At 32.6% G+C, this 14,334-nt stretch overlaps 1 pseudogene; it reads left to right on the forward strand.

The window, feature by feature from the left end:
* The first annotated feature begins 4,874 nt into the window (after positions 1-4,874).
* Positions 4,875-8,170, forward strand: LOC149475411 (catalase-A pseudogene; annotated as a pseudogene).
* The last annotated feature ends 6,164 nt before the right edge of the window (positions 8,171-14,334 follow it).

A 14,334-nucleotide genomic window follows, 5' to 3' on the forward strand; every position in this document is an offset into this window, starting at 1 on the left:
AATAATTAACTTATGCATGTGAATAACTGTATTAATTATTTGATAAGGTTAAAAAAATCATGTTTGCGAGTGCATTTTTACATGTTTTTGAAGTGAAACTTCTTTATCGGGGTTGAAAAAAAATGTAATGTGACATTTTTCCGTTACGCGCCATCTTTTTCTTATCCCTATCACGCGTGATTCGACGTATTTCTGTAAAGTTGCTTAATGCATATAGCAAATTATTTTTTGAAAAATAAGGTTATAAAGAAGTTTCACTTCTTACGTGTTTACACTAGTACACGCACACATTTTTTATATGTTTAAGAATGTACATTGTACACATTTTAAATGTAATTTTTTAAAAATGATTTAATAAAAATACAATCCTGCTTATCCCAATAAAAAGCAAAAAGTAATAAAATGTGAATGTATGTGTGTTTGTCTTTCGAAAACGAAACTAAGTAAAATAACTTTAAATGTATATTTCATTTAAACATTTCAAAGTTTTAAATTGTTGATTATGTTATTCTTTTTTTTTACAATACTTTTAATTTTATTTATAAAAGTTCAGAACCCGTGCAATAAGGTTATTGACTTCAAAAAAACCTTTTATTATTACTATAGTAGTTATGAAAAACAGGTTGTTTTTCTAGTCATCCTACATCCTACTAATATTAAAAATGTGAAAGTTTGTGAGGGTGTGTATGTGTGTGTTTGTTACTCTTTGACGCAAATACTACTGAACCGATTACAATGAAATTTAGCACACATATTATAGAGGGTAACTTGGATAAAAACATAGAATAGGTTTTATTCCGGAAGTGGCTTGAAGGCATAGCATGCAATAGCTTTACCGCGGCAGTTCCCGAGGCCACGTCTTTTTTTAATAGATCAAGTGATTCAAGAGGATGGTTTTAGTATATAATTTACTAGCAAACCGAGCGAACTACGTTTCGCCACCATAGACACCTTTTCTTTGCTTTATACCTCACGGAGCCCGAGACCTTTCCAACGAATGCAAAACCGTGGAAATCGGTTGGTGCGTTCTGGAGTTAAAGCGTCAGGAAGGAAAACCCCACTTATTTTTATATATAGTAGACTAGCGACCCGCCCCGGCTTTGCACGGGTGCAATGCGGATACTAAATACACTACAGAAAAACTGTGAACGTTGTATATAAAAACATAGCGGGCCCGTTCCGGCTTCGCACGGGTATAAAATATATGGATATGGATATAAAATAGATGGGCGGCTGGCCGGTACCGCCGCAAACGCTACGTCCCGCAATTTTTAAATCTGTAATATCTTCGAAAATATTCACTTAAGAGGATTACAAGAGCTAGCTGAAATTGAGTGACGTGATTAAGTAAAACTAAATCAATGATACTTATATTTTTTTTATTATTTGAAATATGCGATCGAAAAAAAAAACATATTTTAATCGTATTACCTATATACTTTGAAAATTACCTGTGTACTATTATATATGCTTCTTCTAGTACTTGCTTAGATGAATTTGGACTTGAATCAATAACTTCACATTCATGATCAGTAAGTATGGTACTGACAGGTAAATTAGTTTGGACTAATTTTTGCGTTTGTAGTAGTGTATGGTCAGCAAATAAAAAAAACAACATTTTATTTTTAGTTTTTATCCTACTAATATTATAAATGCGAAAGTTTGTATGGATGTATAGATGTATGGATGTTTGTTACTCTTTCACGTAAAAACTACTGAACCGATTACAATGAAATTTAGCACACATATAGAGGGTAACTTGGATTAACACATAGGATAGTTTTTATCCCGGAAATCCCACGGGAACGGGAACTATGCGGGTTTTCCTTTGCAAACGCGGGCGAAGCCGCGGGCGGAAATCTAGTTATATATATATAAATATGGGATTTTAAATTAAACTATATGTGTTTCTCCTCTGAAAAAGATGAGACTTTATTTTAATATTTGCACATTTAACATACGTATAACTTTTACATTAACAATTAACAATATAAAGTTACAACACTTACACACAAATTAAACACTTCAACAAATATTATTACAATAATAACAAATAATAACAACAATTAACAAATACAAAATTTAACAATTAAACTACGTAATAATTATAACTTTTGAATAAAATATGTGCTTTATGTTCTAACGGTACCAAACTACCAAGCGACTGACGAAAGACTAGTGCACGTGGCACCTGCGGATAGCGTAAACTGGTTTATTTTGGTTTTGTGCGTGTTTCCACTTTCCACTATCAAGTGACGATTTATTTATTTGTTTTGTTTCGTAATTATTATGGTCAAATATTAATAACGAAACAAATTATTATGGACACGATATTTTATTGTTTCACGGTAGTCGCCTTGTCGTTTGCTCAAGGACGTGAAATGTAATGATATATTTTAATTTATAAAGTCAAAACCATTTTCTTTCAAATAAAAACTTGTTTTTATTGAAAACAACAATCAGAGTGTTGCTAGGAATAAGTATAAAATTAAATAGTAATGTTAGGATATCGAAACATTTTTGTAAAGGCCTGAACGATATAGTGGAAACGCGCTCTGAGATCTGAGTAATATACACACAATGAATTAGTTTTATAATACTTTTTAATTTTTAGTGTTTAATTTAAATAGACATTTATAATGTGGTGTTCATTTTTTTTTTGTAATAAAATTATCCTGCTAACGCTATTGTATTTTCGTTGTTTTATTTCAAGTAAACACCCATACAATTTTGTCACGAGCCGCCTCTGTAATATATAAATATCACTAAACATAATATCACTAAAATGCTCTTACCTATATTACTTGCTCTGTGGCTCTTACCTTTTACTACCATATCGTTCAGATTTGCGTTTGATTTATATGAACGTTTTTAGTCCTCTTGACGGGTTTTGTTTTATTTCCCATACTTAATATTAACAAAAAATTACAAAATTACAAATAATCAGTTTTATAGTAAGGAAAATGGATTCTAAAAATAATTTAACAACAAAAACAAACAATTCTGGCGGGAAAAAATCAGGGAAACAAGCGACACGTCCGTCTAGTAACAGGCCTCGGCCGGTAGTGTCGGTACACAGGCGTTCACGCACACATGCGTACGTTTTTGGTTTGGGAATAAGAATTTGCGATTTACTCGAAATCTATTGATTGGTTTAAAAAAATAAAACGACATTATTTTAGTATGTTGCTTGTAGAATTATTTGCCGTAAAAACAGAATGATTGCATGTAGTTTAGTATGGTTTTTAAGCATCAAAAGATTTTTTTAGAGGTATCTTTGTGATTTTTTTCTATCGAGTGAAATAAGTTGTATTGTGTTTTCAGCACGATATCTTACTAGTATATATCCTGAAGAATATCATATATTTTTCTGAGATTTTTTACTACAGTTAATCATATACTTTAAAGCATTATAAAACTCGAGTTTTGCCTCGTTTAGCTCTTCTAAGCCCCTTAAATCATACAGTGTAGGGCTATATAGATCTAGGTATATTAAATGAACAATGTATTCAAGGTATTTAATTGGTTAAGGATTAATGCTGTATTGGTTAAAATCGCTTCGAAAATTAGCCATTATTTGACGTAAAAAGTAAATGACAAAAAAAAGTTATTGTGGGTTATCCATAAGAGATAGACATATATACATACCATATACCATAAAATTAAATTAATTAATTTACCCATAAAATTTCGGGTCATTTGTAACAGGATGGCGGTTCTACAGGGGTCTTAGTACGCAATGACAAAAAGAAAAATGATGGTCAGAACGCTGATACCGGATACCTTAAGATACTGTAATATAAAGTATTACAGTATCTTAAGATAAAATATTATAGTATCTTCACCGTGTGTGACGCGCTTTATGCATCGTCACGCAAAAAAATAACAACATAATATATTTCGAAGTGAATTAAATTACAATTACCTAAACATAAAAGGTAATGAAAAGTGACGTTAAAAACGTAATATCGATTGACTAAATACGAACTACGATTTTTTATGTTTTTATCAGCTCATTTACATGTTAATCATTTTTACATTGGTAAAAAGTATGTATCTTATTAAAATTTGTATAGTAATTTAATATCTATAAATGGATATGAAATTTACTATATCTGTATGATATTTTTACCAAATTTCATAAAGATACATTTGAAGTGAGTTCTTTAGTTTGCGTTGTGAGTAAAATTTCAATCTCGCGCCATGGCAATACGGTCACGTCATGGAATAAGGCGATGAATTTGGTATCTTTGAGTCTTGTCAAAGAATAATAAATAAATATTATAGGACATTATTACACAAATCGACCTAGTCCCACAGTAAGCTCAATTAAGGCTTGTGTTGTGGGTACTAAGCGACGATAGATATAATGTTTAATAAATACATATATAGATAATAACACCCAGACCCAAGAACAAATAATTGAGTTCATCACACAAATATTTGCCCTGACCGGGGATCAAATCCGGGACCGTCGGCTAAGTAGGCAGTTACTTTACCACTGCGGCTGCGCCAACCGCGTCGTCATAAAGAAGATTCACTTCTGACACGTTGACTCAGCACACACGCTCTTTTTTCATGTGAGTCCATCCATTACAAAATTTTCGTTTTATCAATATTATAAGATACTAAGTATAGATTTTCGGAAGATTAAGAATATCTAAATTACCTAATAAAGCGTTTGTTTGTTCATTTGTTTGAACGCGCTAATCTCAAAAAACACTGATTTGAAATTAATAATACGATTAATAGAAGCTAGAAACAAAAATGAAATCATAAAAAAATTCTTAAGAAATATACTTACCACCCTGTATAGACATACATCCGTTACGACGTTATTTAAGAAACTGATAAGTACTATCAATTTAATGACAATGGAAGTAACAATACGAGCTGTAGTGCTTTTAACGATAGTTGTACAAGTATGGGCCGAGGAATTGGATCCTGTGAGAGACCAAGTCGCTTGGTATTTGAAGAAAACACAGGTTAGTTGTGTTGTCTAAGTACAAGTGGTCCTTGGTAACCAAGAATATAAATGTTGAATTAGGTACAACTAGCTTTCCGCCCGCAGCTTCGCCCGCTTTGTCTAAAACATAATAAATTATATACTTAAACCTTCCTCTTGAATCATTCTCATCATCATCATCTCATCATTCATATATATATAAAAAACCGCATCAAAATCCGTTGCGTAGTTTTAAAGATTTACGCATACATAGAGACAGAGAAAGCGACTTTGTTTTATACTATACTAGCAGTCCGCCCCGGCTTCGCCCGTGGTACATATTTACGTTTTCTCTACGTAAGAACCATCCTCGTACTTCAAGGAATATAATAAAAAAAGAATTAACGAAATCGGTTCAGCCGCTCTCAAGTTATGCGCTTACCAACACATTTTGGGATTCATTTTTATATTATAAGATATGCCGTATTAAATATTTTAGTACCTATTCATTTTATCAATTATTATTCGTATAGGAACTTAGATCATAGGAATGATTTTGAATCATCAAAATACAGAAATAAATTACTTATCACTCGTCCTAAAAGCAATTGTTTTTCTTCTTCTTCTTCAATCAGTTACTGCAGATAAGAGAAGAGCCGACAATAAACTCTGTCTCTGTCTGTACTCTGTTGTGTTGTGAAGTCCCCGTGTCCCCAAGTGGGGTAAAGGGCAGATGCATTATCCATACATCTGTTGCACTGATCGATTTTCTTTAGGGACAAGTAGGTGATCAGCCTTCTGTGTCCTGCCAGACCGAGACATTTTTTTTTCTTCGTCTCCACCGGGAATCGAACCCAGGACCTCGGTTCTACGCGCAAGCGTCAACCACTGTACCAAGGAGGCGGTTAGTACTCTGTAGTATCTTTTAAAATCATAGGTATTAATTTAACAAAATAATAAGATTTAAATAATAATGACGCAAGAGAGTTCCCTGTAGTTCTTACTTCTTAAACTTGAATAATAATCCAATAATTTTGATAATTTTTTTTAAACCCATGCGAACAATTATTAACTACCATGAATGACTTTTTCCTTAGAAAACTGTAAAATAGGTAATTTATTTTGTGACGTAGAACGGGTAAAAAGTAGCGTTTTAAACCAGACAATAGATAATAATAAATCTTCGTTGCATCTGATATAATATTATATTCACGTGAATATTTTTCAGAAATCTATACTAATATTATAGAGTTTGTTTGTTTGAACGCGCTAATCTCAGAAACTACTGATCCGATTTGAAAAATTCTTTTGGTGTTAGATAGCTCTTTTATCGTTCGTTTTATCGTTTTATCGTTTATCGTATTATTATTTACCCTTAAACCAACGGGAGCGGAGCAATGCGGGTGAACCCGAGGGGCACAGCTAGTATCAAATAAAATCTTTATTAAAGTTAATAAAACAATATTACATAGCAGGAAATTAAACTTAACAATCTATTATGATATATTATTATCATAAAGGTTTTTATGCTTAATTTGCATAAAGATTACTTGAATATTTCAGTTTTTTTTATTACTTTACTAAAAGTTACGTCATTCCTTCTAAAAATAACTTACTCTTGGATCCTATTTATGAAGCTATAGTTGACATTAAAAAGATAACATTCAAAATAATTGTAACCATGTTTTTAAATGTTACAGGGTGTAAAAACAACATTAACAACATCCAATGGGGAAGCAGTTGAACGTCGAAAAACAAGAACATTAAATCAAAAATTGTTCTACAATAATTTCTTCACCGAATCCATCGCTCACGCAAACCGGGAACGAATTCCTGAACGCATAGTTCATGGCAAAGGTGTTGGAGCATTTGGTTACTTCGAAGTGACGCACAATGTAACAGAATATATAAAAGCAGATTTCCTGAGCGAAATCGGTAAAAAAACACTAATAGCCGCTAGATTCTCCCCTGCAATTGGAGAGCGAGGACTAAGTGATACTTCTAGAAGCATGAAAGGCTTCGCTGTTAAGTTTTACACGAATGAAGGTAACTTCGACATAGTTGGGCTAAGCACTCCCATGTTCGCATTCAAGGATCCCACATTTTTCTTCGCGTTTCTGCACGTTGAGAGCAGAAACCCCACAACTAACATACTCGATGAAAATATGCACTGGGACTTCTTAACGCGAAATCCGGAAGCGCTAAATATGTTCACAACGGTATACGCAGACGGCGGTATACCAAAAGGCTATCGAAAGATGCCTGGACACAGTATCCACACATATCAAGTACACAATAAAAATGGTGACATTTACTTTGTTCGATTTCATTTTATCCCAGAAGATGGTGAAGAAAGTTTAACAGCGGAAGAGGCGAATGAATTAGACGCGAACGATCCTGACTCATTTACCAGAGATATGTATGAGGCGATTGCATGTGGAAAACGAGTTGCTTGGGATTTTGGTATACAACTCTTAACACCAGAACAGGCTTTAAATGCAAAGATCGACGTGTTTGATCCAACATTAGAGCTCCCCTATGAGGATTACCCTCTAACACCCGTTGGTAAATTAGTTCTGAATAGGAATCCAGTCAATTACTTCGCTGAAATTGAACAACTAGCTTACTGTCCATGTAATTTAGTACCTGGAATAGATGGAGCACCAGACAAACTATTCGAATCACGCCTCTGGGCCTATAAAGATGCTCAATTCTATCGTTTAGGAATAAACTTTCATAATATTAAAGTAAACTGTCCACTTGCGTCTGTAACACGTCATTATTATTATAAAGATGGCGCCGCACCAGTGAATGACAACGGAGAAGATGCACCTAATTATTATGATAACTCTTTCAATGGGCCGATGCCGTATGATGATTATAATCAAAGTAAAATAATAGAAATAGAAGAAGGAGAACCAGATAATCTTTGGCAGATCGCAGAAATGTATTCAAAATTGTCGGACGGAGAGAAAAGTCGTTTAATAAGCAATATAGTAAACAGCTTGGGTAATACTGTTCAGTTTATACGTGAAAGAGCTGTAAAAATATATACAGAAATTGAACCAGATCTGGGTAATAGAATTAAAAGTGGTTTGGAAGGATTTGAAAAAGAACCAGCTTGCAGAATACCATTTGACGAAATGCCTAAGAACCGTGATTGATATTTTTGTAAGAACAATATCAGATAAAAAAAATTAAAATTAGGATTCTACAGAATAAGTGATTTGATGAATGATGGTTTTTAATAAATATATATGACTTGCATTGTGTTGTATATTTCATTTATACCCTTTATCATTATAGACTATCACCATAACTTTAAAACTTGTATATCTCACTCCGTTTAAGGGCCGACTTTTCAATGCTTGGGTAAAACTTATCCGTCCAATAAAGTATTATACGATTATATTAAAATGTCACGTAAACTGTCAAATACGGGCAATTAGAATGCGTTTTTAAAATGGTAGTTTTATACATTATTCGACGAATAAGTTTTAACCAAGGATTGAAAAATCAGCCCTAAATGCAATTTCTCAGGTCGTAAGTTTTTACAACTCTTCGGTTACTTTACATATACATTATATATCAAAGCGTAGTTCTCTTGAATATATTGCATGTACTCTGCCGAATTCTATGAAACTCCAACGAATTGCGGGCACAAAGTTTCCTCTCTCGGGAGTTTTAATAAATAATGTTTCGCGATTTCGTCTCGGCTTGACAAAAGATATTATTTGAGTCGCAGCCGTATTACGATCTAAACTTTCTTAAATATGCCTTGGAAATGTTGCTTTTGAAATCCTTTTGTGAAATGAGTCTGTTAATTGCTCTTATCATCATTATTTCTAAACAAAGGGTGTTGAAGTCAAACTCAAACATATATTTATTCAACTAGACTTTCAGAAGCACTGTGGAAAGGTCAAATACCTACATAATTAAATATATGCCACCGGTTCGGAAAGCAGTTTCTAGAGAAGGTAAGGAAGTCTGTAGTAGTTGTTTTTTAAGGCTTTAATTCCGTAATAAATAACGATTAAAACGAGGTTATTCAACTTTGTGAAAGAAAAAAAAGACAAAAATGATAAATATTTTATGTACCTATCTTTATCATATAACCTATCATATGACCTTTGTGTCTACAAACTCTAAACTAAAAGATATCCTTTTATCAAAAAATCTTTAATTACTTCGACTTCTTTAACATCAAACATTTCAATATGTTACGTTCGTGTAATACAAAATAAGAGAGATTTATTCAACATCTACTTTCAAAGGCAATATACGAAATCTCACAAACCCTCACTTTTTTCGTACCCATGTTAAATCTAATGAATCAATTCCTTTACATTTGGTTTTGAGATGAATCACAGCCTTTCCGAATTCAACTGTTATAAAAACATACATCCATAAATTCTTATGTATCTTTATTTGTTTTAAACTTAGGGAACCACGCGAATTAAGCTGCGCAATCAAGCTATAGTATCTATGTTAATGTTATAAAGTTTGATAGCGCTAATCTCAGGAACTACGAGTTCGATTTGAAAAAATATTTCAGTTTTAGATAGCCCTTTTATAGAGGAAACCTATAGGCTAAAATATTATCATCACGCTTTATAGGTAAGGAGCAATACAGATAATAATATAGAGGTTGATTTTGTATATCAAAGTATAACTTCTTTGTATCTAGGCAACTAATACCTGCAACAGCCAACAACCCTGCCTTCCAAGCCAAAAGTCGTGGGTTCGATTCCCACCCAGGGCAAATATTTGTGTGATGAACATAATCATTTTGTGTTAATTATCTATATAATATGTATTTATATAAAATTATATATGTAAGTTTATCAGCCATCTGGGTTCCATAACACAAGCGAAAGCTTAGTATAGGATTAGATCGTGCCGTGTGTGAAAATTGTCCTGAAATATTTATTTATTTAAAAGTATAACGGGAGGCCTTGATAGAAAATATTAAAATAGTTGCCTAAATATACTGTAGGAATAATATAATAAAGTACTACAACTTACATCCCTTACAGCATGTAGTATTGTAATTCTGTCGCTACACTCAAATATTCAGCTTTTCACTAAATTATGTGCTCACAAGGTTCAAAGTTTATACACTCGGGAGCTATAAAGTCTTGAAACTACAAGCTAGGTTGACAAAAGATTTCCCTACATAGAATATGTAATGAAATTCTTATTGTTTAATTCCTGTTCGTGGAACTTGTAGTTATTTTGGGCAATGAATGACTATATTGTACTTAGTACTTACACTAGCTTTTCGCCCGCGGATTCCCCCGAGTAAAGCAAAACTGAAATAGTTACAGTTCCCGTGGGATTTCTGGGACATGTACTTTCTCTCGTCTGAAACATACCTATCTATATAAAATTTCATCCGAATCCGTTTAGTGGTTTAGGTGTGAAGAGATATAGGCAAACGGACAGAGTTACTTTTACATCTTTACTATTGTTATAAAGCTGAAATAAAAGTTTGTTTGCTTGTTCAGTTGAACGCGTTACCAAGAAATGCGGGTCCAATTTGAACAATTATTTCCGTGTTAGAAAGCCCATTTGTGGCCCATTTGTCGAGGTAAGCTATAAATAAATACCTTTAAAAGGGTTACCTGGCTTTATAATAATATACCTATTATCATCACGCTGAAACCAATAAGAGCGGGGCAATACGAGTAAAACAATACCGCACTAGTAATAAGTAATTCGACATCTGTCCAGACGTTACTAGGAACTTAAAATTAAATATCTCTCTTAAATTTAATATTAATACAAACCCACTGCTTCGTTCTGTAATTCCGTTCGTAGAATGCAATCTTCTCGGAGGCGGCATGTCGATACATGTCATATTATAATCTATTTTATATCTTCTAATAATACCGCTGCAACGTGGCCGCCATCTTGCCGAGCTATACATAGATATTTAGGTCAAGCTAATAATTAGAAAGAAAAGAAAGAAGGTAGAAATGTTTATTGCATTAATAGATTAACACTGAAAAGTTACACAAAAACCTTTATGCAACAGAAGAAAAATTTAAATAGTATTTCTACTATATAAGTTAGTAGTAGTAGGTAGTAGTAGTAAGTAGAATATAAGTTAGTTTCTATACAATGTACAAAATATAGTTTTAAGGGTGTTTAATGTTTATAGTAATAAAAATAATAAATTTGAAAGTGTATTTGTTTTTATTTCTTTCTTATCACAGCGGATTGATACATACTAGAATCACAGAACATATAATCAAAGAATAGTAGAAGGCTAAAAAGTGATAAGTATAGGATATCTTTGACCGCCTCCTTGGTACAGTGGTTGACGCGTGAGCGTAGAACCGAGGGATCCTGGGTTCGACTCCCGGTTGAGACGAAGAAAAAAAATGTCTCGGTCTGGCAGGACACAGAAGGCTGATCACCTACTTGTCCCTAAAGAAAATCGATCAGTGAAACAGATGTATAATGCATCTGTCCCTTACCCCACTAGGGCACATGGGCTTCACTTTTATCTTTTACCGCGTTGAAATATCTCATGGTAATTTCCTTTAAAATAGTAGAAGTTACTTAATAAAGTTGGCATTAATCACTCTACCACTGCTTTCTGAAACTGGCACTTTAATACAAATCTCTAAATATTCTTAAAAACTGAATTATCTTAATCAACTCCTCTACCAGTAAGACAAATATTTGTGAAGAGCAATTAAGATTTCTGAACAGACTCACAGCTTTTGTTTCTAGAAGATAAGGCTCGAAATAACAAAGTTTATGCAAATTACCCTGACAGAAAAATTAAGAAAGTTTTCTTGAGTCGGTGCTGAGATTTCTTTTCAGGTTTCAAACATATTTAGTGTAAGAAGAACCATTTTGCGGTCCGCTTTTGTTTTTGCATTTATAAACATAGAATTAAGAATACACTATTTATTTCTTAAACAAATTATTTTTATACTCATTATTTATTTTATAAATAAAAATCTATCTATCTGATAATGAAACAAGATTTTAATCATCACTACATAGTATTACAAGTCGCTTTTTCTGTCCCTATGTCCCTATGTATGTATGCTTAAATCTTTAAAACTACGCAACGGATTTGATGCGGTTTTTTTTAATAGATAGAGAGATTCAAGAGAAAGGTTTTCGTACATAATTTATTATGTTTTAGACAAAGCGGGCAAATTTTGTTAGTTTGTTAGTTAGTTAATATAATATCATTTTATAATGTTCACATTCGTCATTCTTAATTAGTACCAAATATCACACTTAAATCAAACATTAATAAACAGGTAAAGCTTGCGAAAATGATATCAATTAATTCAGCCTCTATAGAAATATAATTTTCGCGACTGAAGGCCATCAGTCGACCTTAAATTTGACATTACAATATACACAGAGTGTCTACCAACCCCACCCTAGTATTACGTACAAAGTACACATAACTACTGAGTAGGTACACAAACAAAATATCAAACGCGCTATTTTGATGATTTATTATACCACTAGCGGTCCGCCACGGCTTCGCCCGTGGTACATATTTCGCAATAAAAGGTAGCCTATGTTCATTCTCAGGGTCTAAAGATTATCTGTGCCAAATTTCATCAAAATCGGTCCAGTAGTTTATGCGTGAAAACCACACATACATACATACAAACCTTTCCTCTTTATAATATTAGTATAGACTAGCTTTCCTCCCGCGGCTTCGCCTGCTTTGTCTTAAACCTAATAAATTATAATATACTACAACCTTCCTCTTGAATCACTCTATCTAATAAAAAAAACCGCATCAAAATCGGTTGCGTAGTTTTAAAGATTTAAGCATACCTACATTGGGACAGAGTAATCGACTTTATGCAGTGATTTAGTTTGTAATCCATTATGATACTGTATTTGCAAATTAATGTATAAAAATATAAATTTCAATAAGGTTTTGTTTCACAACTTATGCATATATATTCTTAAGCATATCTATCAGTTAAAACAACAAAGGAAGTATTATTATAGGCTGCCAGTATCAGAAAGTAGTTAAGATCTCTTATATACGAATTAACTTCGTTACGTTGTTTTTTTATGAATTTCAATATTTTCCACTCAGTTAGATAATAATATTTCCGCTTGTTTGGTGAAGATCAAAGAAAACTTGGTTTTGAGAGTGAATTTTGGAAATTTTAATGTATCTATAGATATCTATAAAATTGCTTGTCACATCGTTGGTTAGTTTGGTCTGAGAGCAAGTCCAAAATACATATAATAATATGATCATACAACATTTGTCGGACCAGTACTTATATTTAGATATATTTTATGGATCAGCTAGTAACATACCTAAGTATGTATATTACCTAATTCATATGTTTATAACATCTTTACAGTATATACTTACTAAAGGTAAATATAAAAACGCCCATCTCTTTAGATCAACTCTATAATCCTCATTCAATTGAATTCAGAGTATCAATCCATCTGAACATAAAGTGTAATTGAGAAAGAAAAACATTCGACTAGGTACATAAGCATATTTTATGTATGTCTTGGTGCAGATTAATATTTTGTTGAAAGGTTCCATCAAAAGGTTATACACAATGGTCATAAGAAATTCCTTTGATGTTGAATTGAAGATAATTTACTTTAATATTTATAAAGGAGCTGTGTTTAACATACCAGAGTAAAGGATGACAATAGAACGGTATTTATGATTCAAAGAAAGCAAAGTTTTAAGAAAAACTGACCATTTGTTCAACACTATTTGTCTTAGAGAATAAAGCTTGTGTTGGAGTTCCCTTGTGGGGATTTTTAAACGTTTGAGAATGTGGGTCGTTTTATGTGTTATATCTTTCTTTCTAGGCTATATAAGTTGGTAATCAGCCTTTTATTATTTTAGTTTCCGTAAGAGATAGAAATCTTCACTTATTGTTTGAGTAAATGAAGAAGACAGAATATTCAAAGTAACAATTTTCTGCAGCTCAAAGAAAAATTATTTATCGACGTAGGTATTTAATAATATTATATTTTTTTCTTCGTCTCCACCGGAAATCGAATCCAGGTTCTACGCTCATGCGTCATCCACTGTACCAAGAAGGCGATGAAAAAAAATATAAATAATAATATAATAATAATTACTGCTGATTTACTTTGACGCGATTGAAGCCACGGGTGGAAAGGAGAGCTTTATAGGTATATTCTCTTCACGAGAACTAAAGGCTAGCAGTTCGATTCAGCAAAAACAGCTGAACCAAATAATCAATACAATGTGTTATCAGAGATAAGATAATGTATTTTCATTAGTTAAGTGGTTCGTTCGCGTGTTCTGAACGCATTTTTGTACTGATGTTTGGTAAATTCCATATGAAAGAGGGTTGAATGTGTGAAATAAATGTGAGGATATAAAAGGA

Source organism: Colias philodice, chromosome 30, assembly GCF_061535455.1.
Source record: "Colias philodice isolate Cphi_HAF_F1 chromosome 30, ilColPhil1 Martin Lab GWU primary, whole genome shotgun sequence".
Lineage (NCBI taxonomy): Eukaryota > Metazoa > Arthropoda > Insecta > Lepidoptera > Pieridae > Colias > Colias philodice.